Genomic DNA, 16,457 nt, shown 5'->3' on the forward strand with positions numbered 1-16,457 from the left:
CATCATTTGCCGTTCCGCCTTGGCGCACAAGCAAAACAATAAAACGCACAAATTGACACTCACACAAATCCGGCTCAACTAGCACTTCCCCAAACCTTTCTTGCAAATACTCCGAAGCGTGCTCAGTGTGAGATCGCAGTCGCGGCGCGGCTCACACAGTCGATACGAGTGTGTGCGTGTGTGTGTGTGCACACATTAGGGTTGTTCAAACACTTTAATTATGTTGATACTCGTCGCAGAGATACATCGTGAGCTTTCCCAGCATTGAGGCGTTGAGGCCCTGAGACCCCCCCTAGGCGGGACTCTCCTGGAAAAAACAGCTGACAGCTTGTGGAATTCTCTCGGACCTGAGAGGTTAACTGGGCTTTAACCTCGGCTCGGTGGGAGCGCAGAACAACACATCTCGAAGTAGACTGTCTCCAGCTCAGGTGGAAATTGAATGAAGATAGAAAATGGAAAATGATATCGTGGAAAAATTTGTTTAAAGTACACTAAGAAGTTCGAGTTGATTCGGTGCAGTTTTTATAGCATTCAGGGTCAAAGGGCGGTGACCCCTGGACAGATCACCTGTCAATCATCGGGCTGACATCGAGAGACAGACATCCGTCAATGGGAATGTCAAGCGTGAGCAACCAGTTGAGACTGAAGGGAATTTTTTTTTTTTATCGCATTGATAGACTTTTGGAGATGACGTAGAAATTTGCAGGCGGTGAAGTTTCCATTATTGCAATAGAGGGATGTGTTATTTGGTGGTATTTAATTGCAGCGTTACATCGCCAACTACTGGTCTGGCATGTTAACTGCAGCGTTATCAGACACCTTTGGGGGGGTCTCAGATTTCTCAAAATGTCAAATTTTCATTTCTAATGTTGGAATTTTACACTAATAAATCTTCACATATTGAAGTATGTTTTTGTTCCCAAAGGAATGACTAATACCGACTGACTTGGGATTTTAAAACGAATTATTTGTCAATATGTTATGCATGTGCATACTGTATGACGGGACAATTAAACGTTTTCATGGTTTCATAACGGCCCTCTTAGGGAAACTAGCATGGATAGAGGCGGTACAGATAATGGATGGATGGATGTCTTATTCAAATATTAAAAAAAAAAAAAAATCACTTTTTCCCTAATACTATTTACATCCCATCATTTATTTGCAATTATTTTGTTCACATCCACAACTGGAACCAAAGCAAAAGTGCAAAGCGGCGTGAGAAAAAAAGTACAGCCACAATTTAAAAAAAAAAAAAAAAATGTGACTCGTCGCCTTTAAATTAATTAGCTAGTCAGCCGCGTAGCGTGAAGCCCGCCAAAGATCTTGAAAAATTCCAATGCAGCAACGTCCCAAAACGCCTCGCCTTTTCTAATCCTCCACGAGAGGGCCACCTCCTCCATGTGTGAGTCTCCGGGGGTCGTCATCAGATCGGAGTCTGGGAGTCTGTGCATGTATTTGCGTGAGTGTCTGTCATGCATGCATGAGCAATCCTGAGTGTGTGTGTGTGTGTGTGTGTGTGGGAGGGGGGGGGGTGCAATAGACAAGGCAGTCAGTCAGAAGGTCTTGGGTTCTTCCACTTAATTAGTAGCAGTACGAGGCCGCAAACAAGCCGGCCATCAGCGGTCGTCATGTGAAACGGCTGCAGGCGAGAACATCTCCCCGGCGCTGACTCTGCAGATTGAGCCGTTCAAAGGGCTTATCCGAGGCCGTCCGGCCTCGTCTTATCTGATGTGACCTCAGAGCAAAGGCCTCCTGTTACGCCATGTTTCATCTGGTGTACTCGGTCCTGCGTGCGTTTAGGCGAATTTGAAAGTATCTCGCAATTCACAAATGCTTTTTTTTGGATGGCGACCAGGTCGGTCGATGAGGTCGCCATTCGTCGTAACCGAGTGAGGGTCACGTATCAAATACAGTTGCATGGGTTTGGTGATTTACGAAGTGACTAATAACGGCGCTCCGAATGGGATTTGTTGAAGAGTGTTTTCATTTCAAGCCGCTGCTCCGCATGAGCAAGTGATGCGACTCCTGTGACTTTTAGACGTAGGTGATTACTTGTAGTGCCGTGTCGTAATTATCTACACGTTCATGGCACAAGGCCACGAACAATTGAGACGCAATTCAACTCCGGTGCTGTGTTAATTGTTGTTGCCCACTGACTACCCCGGGAGTGACCCCCGCTTCCCGAAATGCAAACACATGCAGATACAGATGCACATACTCAAACACATTAACACACAATGTTGACACAGCTTCGGCAGGGATGACCGTCCCCCCCCCCCCCCGTCCTCCTCACCCCCGCCCTCCCCACGCTTGCTCACACACACACACATACACACCATATTACCCCCCCTTTCTGCCTTCTTGAGCCCTCATCCTATCATCCCTCCCTACGACACACACACACATTACACACACACTGTGCTGTTTAGAGATCAGAAGCCCAGCTCGGAGGCCCCACACCTGGGCATGTTTGTGGAGGAAGCGGGCCCTGGGCGGGCTGCGCTCCATGCGCCTGTCGACTGGCTCCACCAAGTCTGGCCAGCTGTGCTCCTGGCCTGGCCTCTTGCTGTGGGGGCTGTGCAGCTGGGAAAGGCATGTTTCCCAAAAGGGGAGAAAAAAGGACAGCGAGGGGAGGAGGGAGAGAGGACATAGAAAAGAAGGTGGGGGGGGGGGGGGTTGGGGCCTTAGGTTATTTCGAGATCATTACACATTCATCCCTGGGCTTTCCTAAAGCATCTTCTTTTGTATGGAAAAAAAAAAAAAACATACTCGGGTTGATTTGAGATTAAGAATGTTCGAGCTTTCCAGTTAATGAAAATTATTTTTCCCAAGCATTAAAACACAAATGTGTAACTTTTGAATCCCATAAATTGATGAGCCCCCCTCACGTCAAAAAAAAAATGACAATAAATAACCTTATTGACAAAATATTAAGAACATTTGTGTTCTCATGTTCATGCACTTTCCAAGAGGAATGTGCTTTTCTGAAGAGCACATTTAACCCTTTCAAACATTAACTGCAAGTACGTCACAATTGCACAAAAAAAAAAAAAATGAAGTAATCCTGACAAAGCAGTTCTGGAAAACTTTTTAGACTTTGGATATTGATGAAGATATAACGGCATTTGGAATCTCATCATATTACCGTATTTTCCGGACTATAAGCCGCTACTTTTTTCGTAAAGTTTGAACCATGCGACAAATACGACGAAGAGGCTTTTCAGTGGATCTTTCTTTCACCAGTAGGGGGCACTCTATAGTTTGGGTTTATTTTATTCATACATACATATATATATATATATATATATATATATATATATATATATTATTTTTTTTCATAAAAGAGCTGCTGCGGCTTATGTACAGGTGCGCTTTATGCGCTTTTAGTCCAGGAATAGCGGTAAGAGTAAAGCCATGTTTTCTACCATCCATCCATCCCTTTTCTGAATCCTCACTTTGTTAAATTAAATGACTTAATTGTGTGCTATCTTCTGTTCCAGATAACTGCCACTTCCTCGATACATGAACTGTAAATATCAAGAATAATTTGTAAATGAAAAGTGTAACTTCTGAAAGTCAAACATTCCGCAAATAGATCTTTGGATACGAAGCGACCATGCAAAGCTTTCAGCACTTTTCAGAGACAGCAAACAAAGTGTTGCTGTTTTTGCCGTTTCACATGTCACCTCTTCCTGCGTGTGCACTTCGCCCACTGCCATGCGGAGCTCCTTGCGGCGGCGCAGCTGAGCCAAGCAGCATCTCAGGAAGGGGAGGACGTGTGCAAACGCTGGCTGTCATGTCCGCCTGTCACTCAGCAATCAGCCACGCTGAACCACGCGGGCCGTGCCCGATGCGCGATACAGCTGAAGAATACGTGCGGGACGCGCTGAGGATGAGCGCCAAATACTACACGGCCTTAATTGTGACGGATTCCGAGTGAGATTGCACTGATGCTATCAGCCAGGCTGTTGTTTTTCCGAGTTCGGAAAGTGAAACAGCCGACCAGAGGTTGTTACTAAATAGCGCTATCTCTCGGAGGAATCTTGACTTGTTTGTTGCTCTACGGCTATTTCTTTGCAGTGAGGAATAGTTCAAATTGCAGACACATTGAGATCTCAGGTGAAATTGCCCATGTCAGCTTATTTAAAAAAATCTGCCACATAAAGCGATAAGCAACATCGAAACCATTGCATGAAGGATACAATTTGGTGACACAGAGCATGCATTTCACACCTTCAGTGAAGTCCTTCTTAGTCCAACTTGAATAAATAACCGTCATAATAGCATCATTCATGAAGAAATAATATACAGACGGAGTGTTGGACGACCTCGGCTCATGAGAGCCAGCTTCTCCTGAAAGGTCCGTCTTGAAAATGGCCTCGCAAGTGTATCTGCAATTAAATTCCCTCCGTCGGGCCGTTGTGCTTTAAAAAAAGCAAGAATAGATTTTAGATTTTAGAACGGTCGCCGGTTAAGCCTGTCTGGTGTTGATTCCGCGTAGCGCTGCCCTCTCACAAGTGATTATCGAATCACAAAACGCGCTCGTCACCTCCAACAGGAAAAAAAAGGCCTCACTGTCACCAACTCGTGATCTGATTGGCTATCGCATCTGTCGATCAACTCGAGGAGCCCGTTCATTCATGCAGCACGGATACCTGCGCGGTTAAATCTCAAGGCCTCGGATGTAGAGTACTTGCCACTGGTACTAGAAAATCTGCCCGGCAACACAAACTAGCTGAATTCTGATTGGATAAAAATGCTCACCTAAAAATACAAAACTGGGCTATAACATGACATAAATGTGACGAATAAATCTTGATTTGGAGTTATGTTAGCCCAGTAGAGAAGGCCTCTAGTTCAAAAGAGACGCACACCGCTTGACCTCAGCGGATGTCAAGATGACTTCTTCACTGGCACGAGCCCGTCGCTCCACTGTAGGCTGCTTCGACTTGCACGCCAGGATGTGAGCCGCCATCCCTCGGCTAGTCCTGCTCGTCACTGTCGTCTCACCACAAGCGTGACCCGCCACGCTCCCACGCGCCTGTCACCGGTGTCCCAAAAAGAACAGCGAGTGACATAAGGTGAACATATGCTGACGTGGGAGTCACGGAACATTCAAGGATGATAGGTGATGCAAAAAAAAAAAAAAGTGGGAGGTCAGACAGAGCGGCGTCGCCACTCAAACAGTCGCTTCTTTTTAAGTGCGCCTCCTACACGTTTCACTCCTCACGCCGCTTTTTCTTCCACAGCTCCCTGCTTCTGCTTGCTCATCCACCGAGGCCTCCTCCTTGCGGGAAGTCTGCGCTCGCTTCCGGGGCCGTGTTTACATCATAACCCGCTTGAATGTATTATAATAACGGACATGTGACTACGAAGATGACCCAAGTTGTATCGTCAGAGTCAACACGGCGAGCGAGCAACAGCGATTGACCGATTACAGGATTTAACGCCACCGGGGAAATTGAGGAAAGATTTCGGACGAAACCCAGGATTGACTTTGATGAGCTTCTCGCTGTGGTCACACAAATTGAATATTTAAAAATAAATAAATAAAGAAGAAATCTCTGAGTAAACCACATTCATGGTGTTACCTGAAGCATCGCAAACCAATGTCTGGCGTAGTACCAAGACTGACCTGCGAGAGGCAGCATGGTGCCACAGGACATCCAACACTGCCTGAAATATAAAGAAGGACAATTAAAAGAAGGCGAAAGAGAAACTGAAATGGCAAGGTAACGTAGAATTTAGGCAATATTACTGTTGGAAACTCATCTCGTCGTTTTTATGATGAACGAAATTATAGGCCAACTTACGCTTTAGTCAGTTTAAGGAATAAATTGAATATTACAATCCGGCCTACTGATGTGATGTACTTGCTATGATAAGGTCGTGCGGTTCCTAACTGTTCATGCAAAGCAGAAAGACGTTTTTAAGCATAAAACGAATCCAAAAAAAAAAATGTTGCTTCTTCGGTTGGCGGAACGCAAATGTTGAACTATTGTAAGCTTGGGGGGTTTTACAACCATTTCTGGGGAAAGTGCAATTATAACTTTTGGATAATTACAGGGTTTGCTGTTCGAGGGCAAAATCATCACACTAGTAAAGTTGTTTATCACATGCAGTGTCCGTCATGTGATCGCATTCCTGCAATGCTCAAATTGCGGTGGCCACCCGTTCCACTCTCGCTTGCCGTCGTCAGCCCGAAATACATTAAACAGCACCAACTGCTCGGAAAACGGAACGTGGGCCGGTTGTGGCGATTTGGTTTCAACAAATTCATCCACTCACAGTTACCTAAATTCTTAACATCACCTCAAGATATTCCAAATTGTTGCATTCAAAAATATCACTCGAACTCATTTGGCATTGCCAAAAAAAAAACCTGCTGCACAACAGCGTAAATGGAAAATACAGTACAGAGGGAAAATCAAGCCCCTGGAGACTTGCAGAGAGAACGAAAAAAAAAAAAAAAAAAGTCCTGACAAAAGCAGAACGAGCGAATTATCTGTGCAGCTGTCTGTGCATCAGGATGTTGCTCCCAGAGAGTCCGCTCCAACCAGGCCTGATCACAGAGGCAGCACAGGAAGTCCCACAAAAAGCAAAGGAAGTGAGCACCAGCTCCAGGAAGTGATTTTATTTATTTTTTTATTTTTTTGCAGCATCGGCTCCACGAAGTCTGGATCCTGGGAGGGAGGAGGAAGGGAGGCCGCCCGGCTAAACACCAGAGTGTGAGAGAGAAGGAAAAGGGAGGGAAAAACCGACAGTGGGAGGGAGAGGGAGATTAGGCCACGCACATTATAAGAGCAGTGACATCTGTCTCCATGCCGCCCAGCTGTGTGTCATTTAGCGAGCGCTGAGAAAAAAAAAAAAAAAAAAAAAAAAAAACCCCGCCTGGCATCAGTGAGTGATGTGCCTGACGCCGTGGCGCCAGGCGTTCCACTTAAAATGACGCCGGGTGCCACCACCGACCATTTCCTTCGGCCTACGCACAAATTGCTCACTTCAACACAAGTAAACACAGGCTTGTGTTTGGGAGCGTCGCATTTGGAGCGCTTTCCGTTCTTCTCCCGCCACATTTCAATCAAATGTTCACGCACCTCCTCACAAGCAATTCAAGAGGAAGCGAGCAAACAAGACAGCATCGGGACAAACAGATTAGCCGCTCCGGTGACACACACACACCCCCCCACACACACACACACCTGTGTTGACATATTTGCCACCTAAGCCGTCATTTTGCATGTAAATAGAATGCGTGGCGCTGTTGAAGAGGTGCGAACTTCCTCACTGTTGCACCTGGACGGACGTCTTTTGCATAAAGTGGGATGATCGGGGGGGGGGGGGAGGTTGGAGGGAAGTGGAGAACATCAGAGGTGTTAATGGAGTAAAACCTGATAAATGGGGGCTACTTAGTCAACTGTTGTCAAGAGTTGAGGCCTCTTTTTTTATTGACCTGTGACCTTAAGAATAGGCCATCTTCAATCGATGGAATCAAAAATTTGCATCATAGTAATCAGAGAAGAGCATTCCATCCCAAGGACGGAATAGTGCGTCCTTCTGTCACGGACGTACAACCATGTTGGGGACGAGAATTTTTTTTTAAAAAGGACAGACTATGCAAGCATGGAAGTACCGACGGCATAAGACATAGGTGTGTGTTGTGTGTGTGTGTGTGGGGGGGGGGGGGGGAGTAGTGCAGCGAGGGGCAAGCGGCTCATCAAACTTTTGAACCAAAAGCTTTAAACGATGAACCTCCGCTGTTAGCCTCTCTCCAACGGCATCATGCACGGATGCTTTTTTTGGGTTCTTCAGATGCAAAATCCCGACATCTGAATGACACACAAGACCACTTTGACTCGACAAAAAAGATGGATAAGATGAAGCCATCGTGTGTCGGTGCAGCCAGCGCGACCCGTACCGTATCTCGGTGTCCTTTGCCTCTGACTCGGCTCCTTCTTGCCTGATAAATGATAACGGGAAAAAGCATACGCTCCGTATTTGTTATCAGAGCCTATCGGGGCCTTACAAGCGTATCTGCTGAGGTCTCGTCAAGGTCACAACGCTGTTCGTCCAAAAATCCTTCAGGCCTGTGAGTGCTTTTCAGATGGGACCCGCGCGTCTCGGAGTCAGCCCGGTACACACAGTCAAAACATTTGGGTTGGATTGGCGCAACAGACATAATTCAGCACAGCTTTGAAAGCAAAAGCTGTTAATATTCGATAGAACTTCTGTCATCGCACTTGAGAAGCAGCGCTTTGGCCTGGCGCCAGCGTGCTATATTTGGGCAATTCTGCCGGCTTTTAATGACTTCACCGAAGCAATTTTAGCCCCGGCCCGCGTGTTGTTTCAGTCTCGTTTTCAGTAAACTCTGTGATCACCTGGCCTTTGCGTTCCACGGGCCTTTCATTGGGAGCACAAAGAGCCAAGGGGGCATTGGTCCACAAGAAAAGCCCAGCTTTGGCTTCTTTAAGAAAGCAGAGGTTTAGCTCTTTCACTTCCACCGCATTGTTATGCTAAGGCCCGGCTTGGGAATAAGAGCGAACCATTAGCATCTGAAGAAGAGCCAACATCTGAGGGAAACACGTCTTTAAGGCCCCCAAAAAGAAAAGAATCCATGCTGTCTCTCCCTCTCATTTTCTCTTTCTCTCACTCGCTGGCTCGCTTGTTCCTCAGCTCCTCTCTCGTTCCTCGCCGTCCGTTCGATGGCCCTTTCTCTTTTCTTTCAAGCTTCTCCTGCTGCCTCTTTTTGGCGCCAAGAGGGTTGAGATGAATGTGCGTGTAGAGGAGGATTAGAAATTGGAATGCTTGCCGATGACACAATGAATGGCGCTCTTGACACAAACTGCATGGCTGTATCAAAGAGCCAGTCGGAATCGATTCGAAATGGAACCCGTATCAGCGCAAATCATTCGGCCACCAAGATGGTTCCAGATATTTTTTTTTACCCATAAAGCGTATGTATAATTTTTTTTTCTCAAACTCCAGCAAAAATGGTTGGCTCATGGTGAGAGCACTGACTTGGAATTGTCAACCAAGATAGCATTTAGCATTAGCCAAAATAGAACACAACTACCAGTCACCGGATTGACTGGCGATAATCCAAGTTTTTTTTTCTTAACTGACAGAAGAGTCTCTCCTCTTCTCTGCTCAAAGCAACACAGAGAGCAAAAGCGAGCAGTCTGATATATCGTGTCCGATCTGAACTTAGCATAATTGCGCTAAATCTAAGAAATTGTCTGACGGAAAAATTAGATTGAACTATTTAACGTGAAACGCTTTGCAAAGCTAATGCTAACCTGGTTTAACCCGACTGCCGGACCTGATTGTACATGTTGAATCGGGCGAACACGCCTCCTCCAGACGCCCCAACAACGGCTCTGACTTCACACAGTGGCGCGCTACACCAAAAAGACAGCATGTGCCGACTTTTTTGACGACCGACGTTGAATTGGTGTGTTGAGGCCTTTATGTATAAAAACAGAGCTGTTCCTAGATATTGTTTTATCAATAATTGTGTAATAATCATGTAATAATACGGTAATTAACGCTTTGCTAATTTGGAGTATTACAATTTAGCCAAAGTGCAGATCTGTACCATTGTCAACCATCTTTTAAGGAATAAATCACAATTAATACATTATAGTGTCGCATTGGCATTCATTATGATGCAAAAATCCACACCTGTAAAATGTAAAAGGCTGCACTTCAATTCTACAAATTATTTTGTCATAAAACACAAAACCTTTGCTTGTGCTTTATGTTTCATAATTCCGCACAAATGTTCAATGTCCACATGAGTGCGGAGCAATCAAGCTGGAACAATCACATTTCTTGGATGATTTAACCTGGCAACATTTTGAGTTTCCATGAGTGAAAGCAGCTTGTTGTAAACAGAGCAGGCTGAACATTCGGACTTGCGAGCCGCAGCCAGTTGGGGGGCAGCTGTGGGATGAATCACCGTGCCGACACACTCACACACACACTCACACACGTCCACGTAATCTTGGGCGGGAACACACAGATGCTCCCCTGGATAACAGCTGGAGTGGAAGAAAATACGCGAAAGATATGAAATACGTTTAAGAAATGGTCGGCGTAAAATGTGGGAAGGGTTCGGGTTAAGGTGTTGGTTGTCGTCTCGTCACTTTGATTGTATTTAGTTTCCTACTTTCTTTCGGTCCTTGTTTATTGTTTGTGTTTGAAGCCTCAGTCCTTGTTCTGGTTAAATTGTTTTTTGTTTTGTTTTTTACTTTTGTTAATTTGTATTTTTCATATACACACTTTATTTTAATAGTCTTTTTTAGAGCATGATCATTTTTTTTCATTAACAGTTTTCCATTTTGCTATCACCAGTAATCACATAGTGTATTTTCCGGACTATAAGCCGCGACCTTTTTTCCGAGATTTTGAACAATGTGGCTAATACAACGGCGCGGCATTTCTGTGGATTTTCTTTCACCACTAGGGGCACTCTATAGTTCAGAAAATGCGCTAAATAATTTCAATAATTTTTTTTCTCTTATGTCTGTTCTGTTTTAATGAGCAAAGTTGTTGCCGTGTTTTAACAATCTGTTTATGTACCTTTATGTGCATTCACAATACAAAATCGTTCTGTACATACAGTAAACTTAAATATTTTTCAACAGAGAAAACTCCGGGTTATAGCCTGGTGCCACTTGTATATAGTTTTTTTTTGTTTAGTTTTTTTTTTTCGTTAATTTTTTATTTTTATTTGTTTAGTTTTTTATTCATTTGTTTATTTTTAAGCGCTGCTGAGGCTTATATGCAGGTGGACCTTATAGTTATGCACTGTGCCCACATTCACAAAATCAAAAATAAAACTTTTATATGACATTAGAATTTGTATTTATTTTTATTTTTTTAAGTGAAAGGTGCAAGCTACGATGTTTGGGGTTCCACCAAATCCAGCAGAATGCCAGCAAAACAATCATGCTGAGTCAGTTGTCATCCTTGAAAGTTCCAGCCCTCAGCTGACTGTTGACATAAAAACGAGTCAGTTATGAGTGGCATGATAACAAAGCATATGATAAACACCAATCTCGCAAGGCTCTTTGCTCAAAACTTTCCAGCTGAGTAACGACTCACTAAAGCACACAGCCAGTTTTGGAAAAAAAAAAAAAGGAAAAGGATGGATGACTAAGCCGTGCACCTGCCTCGCTTTTAGGCTTAAACACTGACAAGAGGAGATGGAGGGCAGGGCCGAGTTTGCATGAAAAAAAAAAAAAAAAAGGAATTTCCAAGGACAGCGAAGATGTTGTGAAATCATTTTTTTGCGCATGTGACCCGTACAGCTGCAGAGGGAGGAGATTGCTTGCGTGTGTAATCGCGTGAATCACCAGCAGAGTTCCTCAAAATTCACAATCGACTGTACGTTCACCTCTCTTCCATTTCTTTCTCTCTTTCACTTCACATTCTCTCTCCGTCCATCCTGGTCGTCATACTTTGTCGTCTTAAACACGAGTAAGATGATCACGTGAACTACTCGAAAAAGATGTGAGCGCACACACAAGCACGCACACACCTACTAACAATGAACAATGCCAGAGTCATCCAAAGTTTCTTCATCAGCATGAGATCATAAGGCCGAGAAGTCACACACACACACGCACACACACACACACACACACTTCCTCCTCATCCTCCTCCCTCTTCCAATTGAGCGCAGGTGGCTGAGTGCAGCAGCCGGAGCAACATTCCTGCCCCGTTGTTAAGTGACATCTCCCTTGCACAAGTGTCCTCATCCAGGAAAAGCAAATGACTCATGAGCTTGTTTACTTCGGATGGCAGCCACCAGCAATACGTGGAAGCTCGGAGGGGGAGGAGGGAAGTTCTATGGCCTGGACACCTGTTGGATTGCACGCAGTCGAGACTGATTGTGGGTACTCGGGAGGGAAGCTGCGTACATGCAAAGCGATTTTCGGGTTGGCTTTGTTTTCCTGTGCAATTGTGTCACGAGTCGTTTTGACCGAAGCCGATCGAATCAAAGTTTAGCTATCAAGCTCAAAGACGGGACTCATCATCCACTTTGAGGGTGCTGACGTTGAACCTGAATGGTCAAGAATAAAAGAATAAATACATAAATAAATAAATAAAGTAATACTCTAACTTGACCGTAGGTGTGAATGTGAGAAAAATAGAGTTGCTTCTCTAAATATGCCGTCGCCGGTTGGCCTACCTGAGTTGAGGATAAGCAGTAAGTTGCATTTCCATGTACATCAGGACGCAATCCTGTTCGTCTGTTTCCCATCGCTCCCTGCTGCAACACACCTGATTCAAATGAACGGATAATCAGCAAGGTCTGTAGAAACCGGATAATGATCCTGATCGTGTGAATCAGGTGTGTTGCAGCACTGGAGAGATGGAAAACAGGCAGGGCACCTCAAGGCCTTTGCCTTGCCTTTCAAAAGTAATGCAACAGTGAGGCCAATTGATTTTTCTGCACACTGAATATATTTTAGTCAGTGGTGGGCGGTCAAGGCCTTCTCTGCTGGCCTAACATAATCAAGAAATCACGATCGTATTCTTCACATTGATGTCATATTTTATCCTGGTGTTGAATTTTTAGGTGAGAGTTTTTATCCAATCAGAATTCAGCTAGTTTGTGTTGCTAGGCAGATTTCACAATACCACTATTGGTCCGAGGCCTTCAGATACAATCGTGCGGGCGTCCGTTCTGTGTCTCAATGGAGGTTGATAGACAGTTGCGATAGCCAATCAGAAAATCTGAAATATATTCTTGATTTTTTTTTAAACCACAATGGCCAAAGGAGGGAAAAATGTGGATTTAATTGCAGATACACTTGCGTCGCCATTTTCAAGTTGAACATTTCTTGAGGTCGTCCAACACTCGCTCAGTAGCGTGTATGTGTCTTTCTGTATATTATTTCTCCAATTGTGGTGTCATAAATGATGGTAATATGAGGGGGATTCATTCAAGTCGGACTAAGTAGGACTTCACTGAAGGCCTACGTATGAAATGCACGGCCCACCACTGATTTTAGAACATATGAACATGAGGCAAGAGTTGAACATTTCATCTTTTATTTCCTCATACTGTACCTCCATCTGGATGTGATGACAGCACCTTTTTCTTTCAAAACATCACTTTTTCCTGTGAGCTCAACAATTGGAACATTGGAGACTGACAAGTGTGTTTTGTTGCCCAGGAATGTCCTACTCCAGTGATTATTCAAACAGTTAAATAAGAGTCTTTACGCAAACATAGGCAATAAGCCAGTACAACCATTTGGAATGTTCTGGATGAGGAAGATGCCACCGGTAAACTAGTTAAGTCACAGAAGTTGAACGCGTCGACCAAGAGAAACATTTTAAAAGCCGTCGCGCTATAAAAAAAAGACCCTGAACCCTCAATAACGTTGAGTGACATCGGTAGCAACCTCCAAAAAGCAGGTGTGAAAGTTTCTCACAATCTACTGTTCAAACCAAACTTCATGAACCAAAGTACGAAGGCGACACCACAAAATACAAAGAAGAACGGGAAGGCTTGACTGGAATTTGCTAAAAAGTAAAGACATGAGCCAAAAACGTTTTACGGGCTTATACTTCATGGTTCAAAACATACTTTCAGTTCTTCAGGTGCAAGACGGGAACAATTTTATACAGGCCAAATCCATCCCTAGACTCAAACTTTATAGACCATTCATGATAAAAAAGAAGACCTATGAGAGAAAATTAATTTTATTTATATCCAAAATATGAACTTTTACTCACATTTTACTGAGCCCACCTCTGTGTTTTTTTATGCTAATATTGCATCCGTTTCACTTTCTAACTAGTTAACAGTATATTCCTTCATGTCAAACTTGTTTAATTCTTTGCAGTACTGTATTTTGTTCACAACTTAGTGGCAAATCTGTGACTTTATGTGTGCCGATAAAGTTATTTTCAACAACCAGGGCATGGTCCTTGACAACTTTTATTAGCAAGTCTACTGAGATGCACCTTGCAGCTGACAGATGGTTCAACATCAAGAGAAGTTTTTTTTCCACTCTCTCTCTCTCTTGCTCTCTCATTCATAATAAACAGATAAAGAATAAAATGTAATGATACCACCCATGGCCACCTATGAGCACTTGCACAACTTAAGAAGATCCAATATTAGAGCTACAGATAACCCAGGGTGTTTTTTTTTTTTTTTGCTTTCTGTAAAGCTTTAAAACTATCTGTCATACAAGCTAGCTAGCGCTACGCTAACGCTAGGAGGGTTTGATAGCTAGCTAGATAGCTAGCTAGATAGTTAGCTAGCTAGCTAGATAGATAGCTAGGTAGATAGAAAGAACTCAAGCAGATGTAATGATGAGAGGATGTGACAGTTTCGATCTGCCTTTTCGTCGACAAGAATTTAAAATTGGAGTAGTGGCTGTATCCCCAAGAATAGAGCACAGATACAAAGCCACCTGTCGGACCCTCTCAGTTCCTGGTATGGCTGAGCGCGAACGTATGAATATAACGAGCGATAAATAGAATATGGGGTGGTCGTAAGTAGTCGATGAGAAGTTCCCCAGTGAAGTGAAGAGGGTGCTGACGTCTTTATCTATTCAAGCTTTGGGCGCGCTGATGCTGAATTGAGAGCTTTGGAATGTGTCTTTAATACTGATTGAATGGTTAAACCCATCCACATCCAAGCTCGCCACAGTGCCCCGGAGGGTAAATGTGTTATCCGGGGTCCCTAAGGACCGTCCGGTGGTCCTCTGTGTGGTCTGCCACCCCCCCCTCAACTGAAGGCTGAGTCCGTTTTCTGCCTCCTTGTCCTCCTTTGATATCAAGAGTGCTGGAATGGAGGAGTAAAACTGCAAAGAGGGTGGGAGAAAGTGCAGGGGGGGGGTTGAGGGGGGTTGCCGGGTCTCCCCAGTTGCCAAGCGAACGCCATATGGGCAGCTCACTGGTGTTACTGGGGGCCCAGGGCTGTTCCCAGAATTCACATGATAATGAAGCCCGGGGCCATTCAGAGTGCCGGCCTAAAGCTGCGCCTAAGAGCTTTTGATAGCCCCCGGCAGGCTGTAGGCCTGCCCACCCCGAGCCCGGCCAGCTTTCCTGCCAGGCCTAAACCACCTGTTTGATTTTCCCAGGGCCCTGCCACTGAGCGGCGGGATGGAGGGAGCAGGGAGGGGCCGCAAAGGAATGCCTCACGTTTTGTCACCAAGTGTGTACTTCCCATTTACTTCCTCTTTATAATCCGCCTGCCCTCCCCTCACATGCACTCACAGTTGGTGACATAAATATAACCTAGATGCTCACACACACACACACACACACACACACACACCACTGGTTTTCCTTTAATCAACACAGTTCCCGGGAGAAGAATGAAGTTTGAAAGTAGGGCACCTTCTGCTGCTATAGGAGCTTCACACAAGCAGATTTCTGGACGCGGGCCCTGGATGCGTGTCGCTTACGTGGGAACCACGAGACCACGCTCCTGTTGGGGTGGACGAGAAGGTGACGGGGACGCACTGGATGAAGCCATGGGAGTGTTGAAAGAAAGAGAGTTTGCTGGGGGTCGATGCATGTTGACTGGGGGCCACATTCCTTTATCGTGAGAATTCCCGGGTGGTCATAATAACACCAGCGCTGGCGTAGACATGGCAGATGGCTTCAAGTCTCGCGCATAGCATCAACTGTACATGGAAAATCAATCAAGTGTGAACAAAATCTCAGAATCTTGTTCATTTGCAAGAGTGATGATGTATTGATTGATTTTATTTTTTATTTTTCTCAATGACGAGCGCGCCTGAACATATCAAATCCTGACTGGATGCGCTGGATCCTCTGGGCGAGATCCTGCGGTGCTTCTTGTGAAATCAAGCGATCCTAGCGGCAAAAGAGCGGGCATCGGGAGCAGGTGTGCAGGTGTGGCGCTGTGTATTCTGCAGCCACTTTGGGTTCCCAGTGCGAAGGCGGGGCAGCGTTCCTGCAGTTTAACCTGAACTGCCGACTTGCTCAGGGCTAAACACCTGCAACACAGTCACGGAGCGAGGTGGAAACAGCAACGGCGGGAGGGGGGGGGGGCGGTGTCTCGTCTCCGGTTGCTTCACTACTTTGCCGCATTATTCAGGTGAGGTGCTCAAGGGACGGCAAAGCATTACAAAGCCCGCCAAGTGTTGTCCTATAGACAGTGACAAGAATACACGAAGCGACACCTGTCGCTCCTGGTTTCCTTTCTGGAGGGAACATGAATGGATAAGCAGATTCCCACACCCGGGGAAATCAACTCGCCCTCGTTGTTACTCCCTCTATACACATTCGACGAAGAGAAACAACAAACAAGAGCGGAAACCTGAGCGCCGGCGCACCGAGACTTAAATGTCAAGAGCCCAACAAAAACCTCCCCGAGGTCCAAATAACTTGATTAGAGCCGCTCCCACAATCAAAACAAAAGTGTCAGGCCCAATCTGTTCACTGTCAATGGCGGC

The 16,457-nt window shown here is 45.1% G+C and overlaps 1 long non-coding RNA gene across 2 annotated transcripts; it reads right to left on the reverse strand.

Moving 5' to 3' along the window:
* Positions 1–2,418: 2,418 nt before the first annotated feature.
* LOC148326792 (uncharacterized) lies at positions 2,419–12,284 on the reverse strand. 2 transcript variants are annotated; one of them, XR_015845738.1, is made up of 3 exons: positions 12,200–12,247; positions 5,639–5,679; positions 2,419–2,586 (listed from the first exon to the last, which is right to left on the reverse strand). It is a non-coding gene; the product is annotated as an uncharacterized LOC148326792 (long non-coding RNA). The 2 variants fall into 2 exon arrangements; XR_015845739.1 differs by lacking the exons at positions 2,419–2,586; positions 5,639–5,679 and adding an exon at positions 11,744–12,070 and having other exon boundaries at positions 12,200–12,284.
* Positions 12,285–16,457: the final 4,173 nt, after the last annotated feature.

This window comes from Idiotropiscis lumnitzeri, chromosome 11 (genome assembly GCF_059441095.1).
Source record: "Idiotropiscis lumnitzeri isolate Australia: NSW breed Sydney's pygmy pipehorse chromosome 11, RoL_Ilum_1.0, whole genome shotgun sequence".
NCBI lineage: Eukaryota > Metazoa > Chordata > Actinopteri > Syngnathiformes > Syngnathidae > Idiotropiscis > Idiotropiscis lumnitzeri.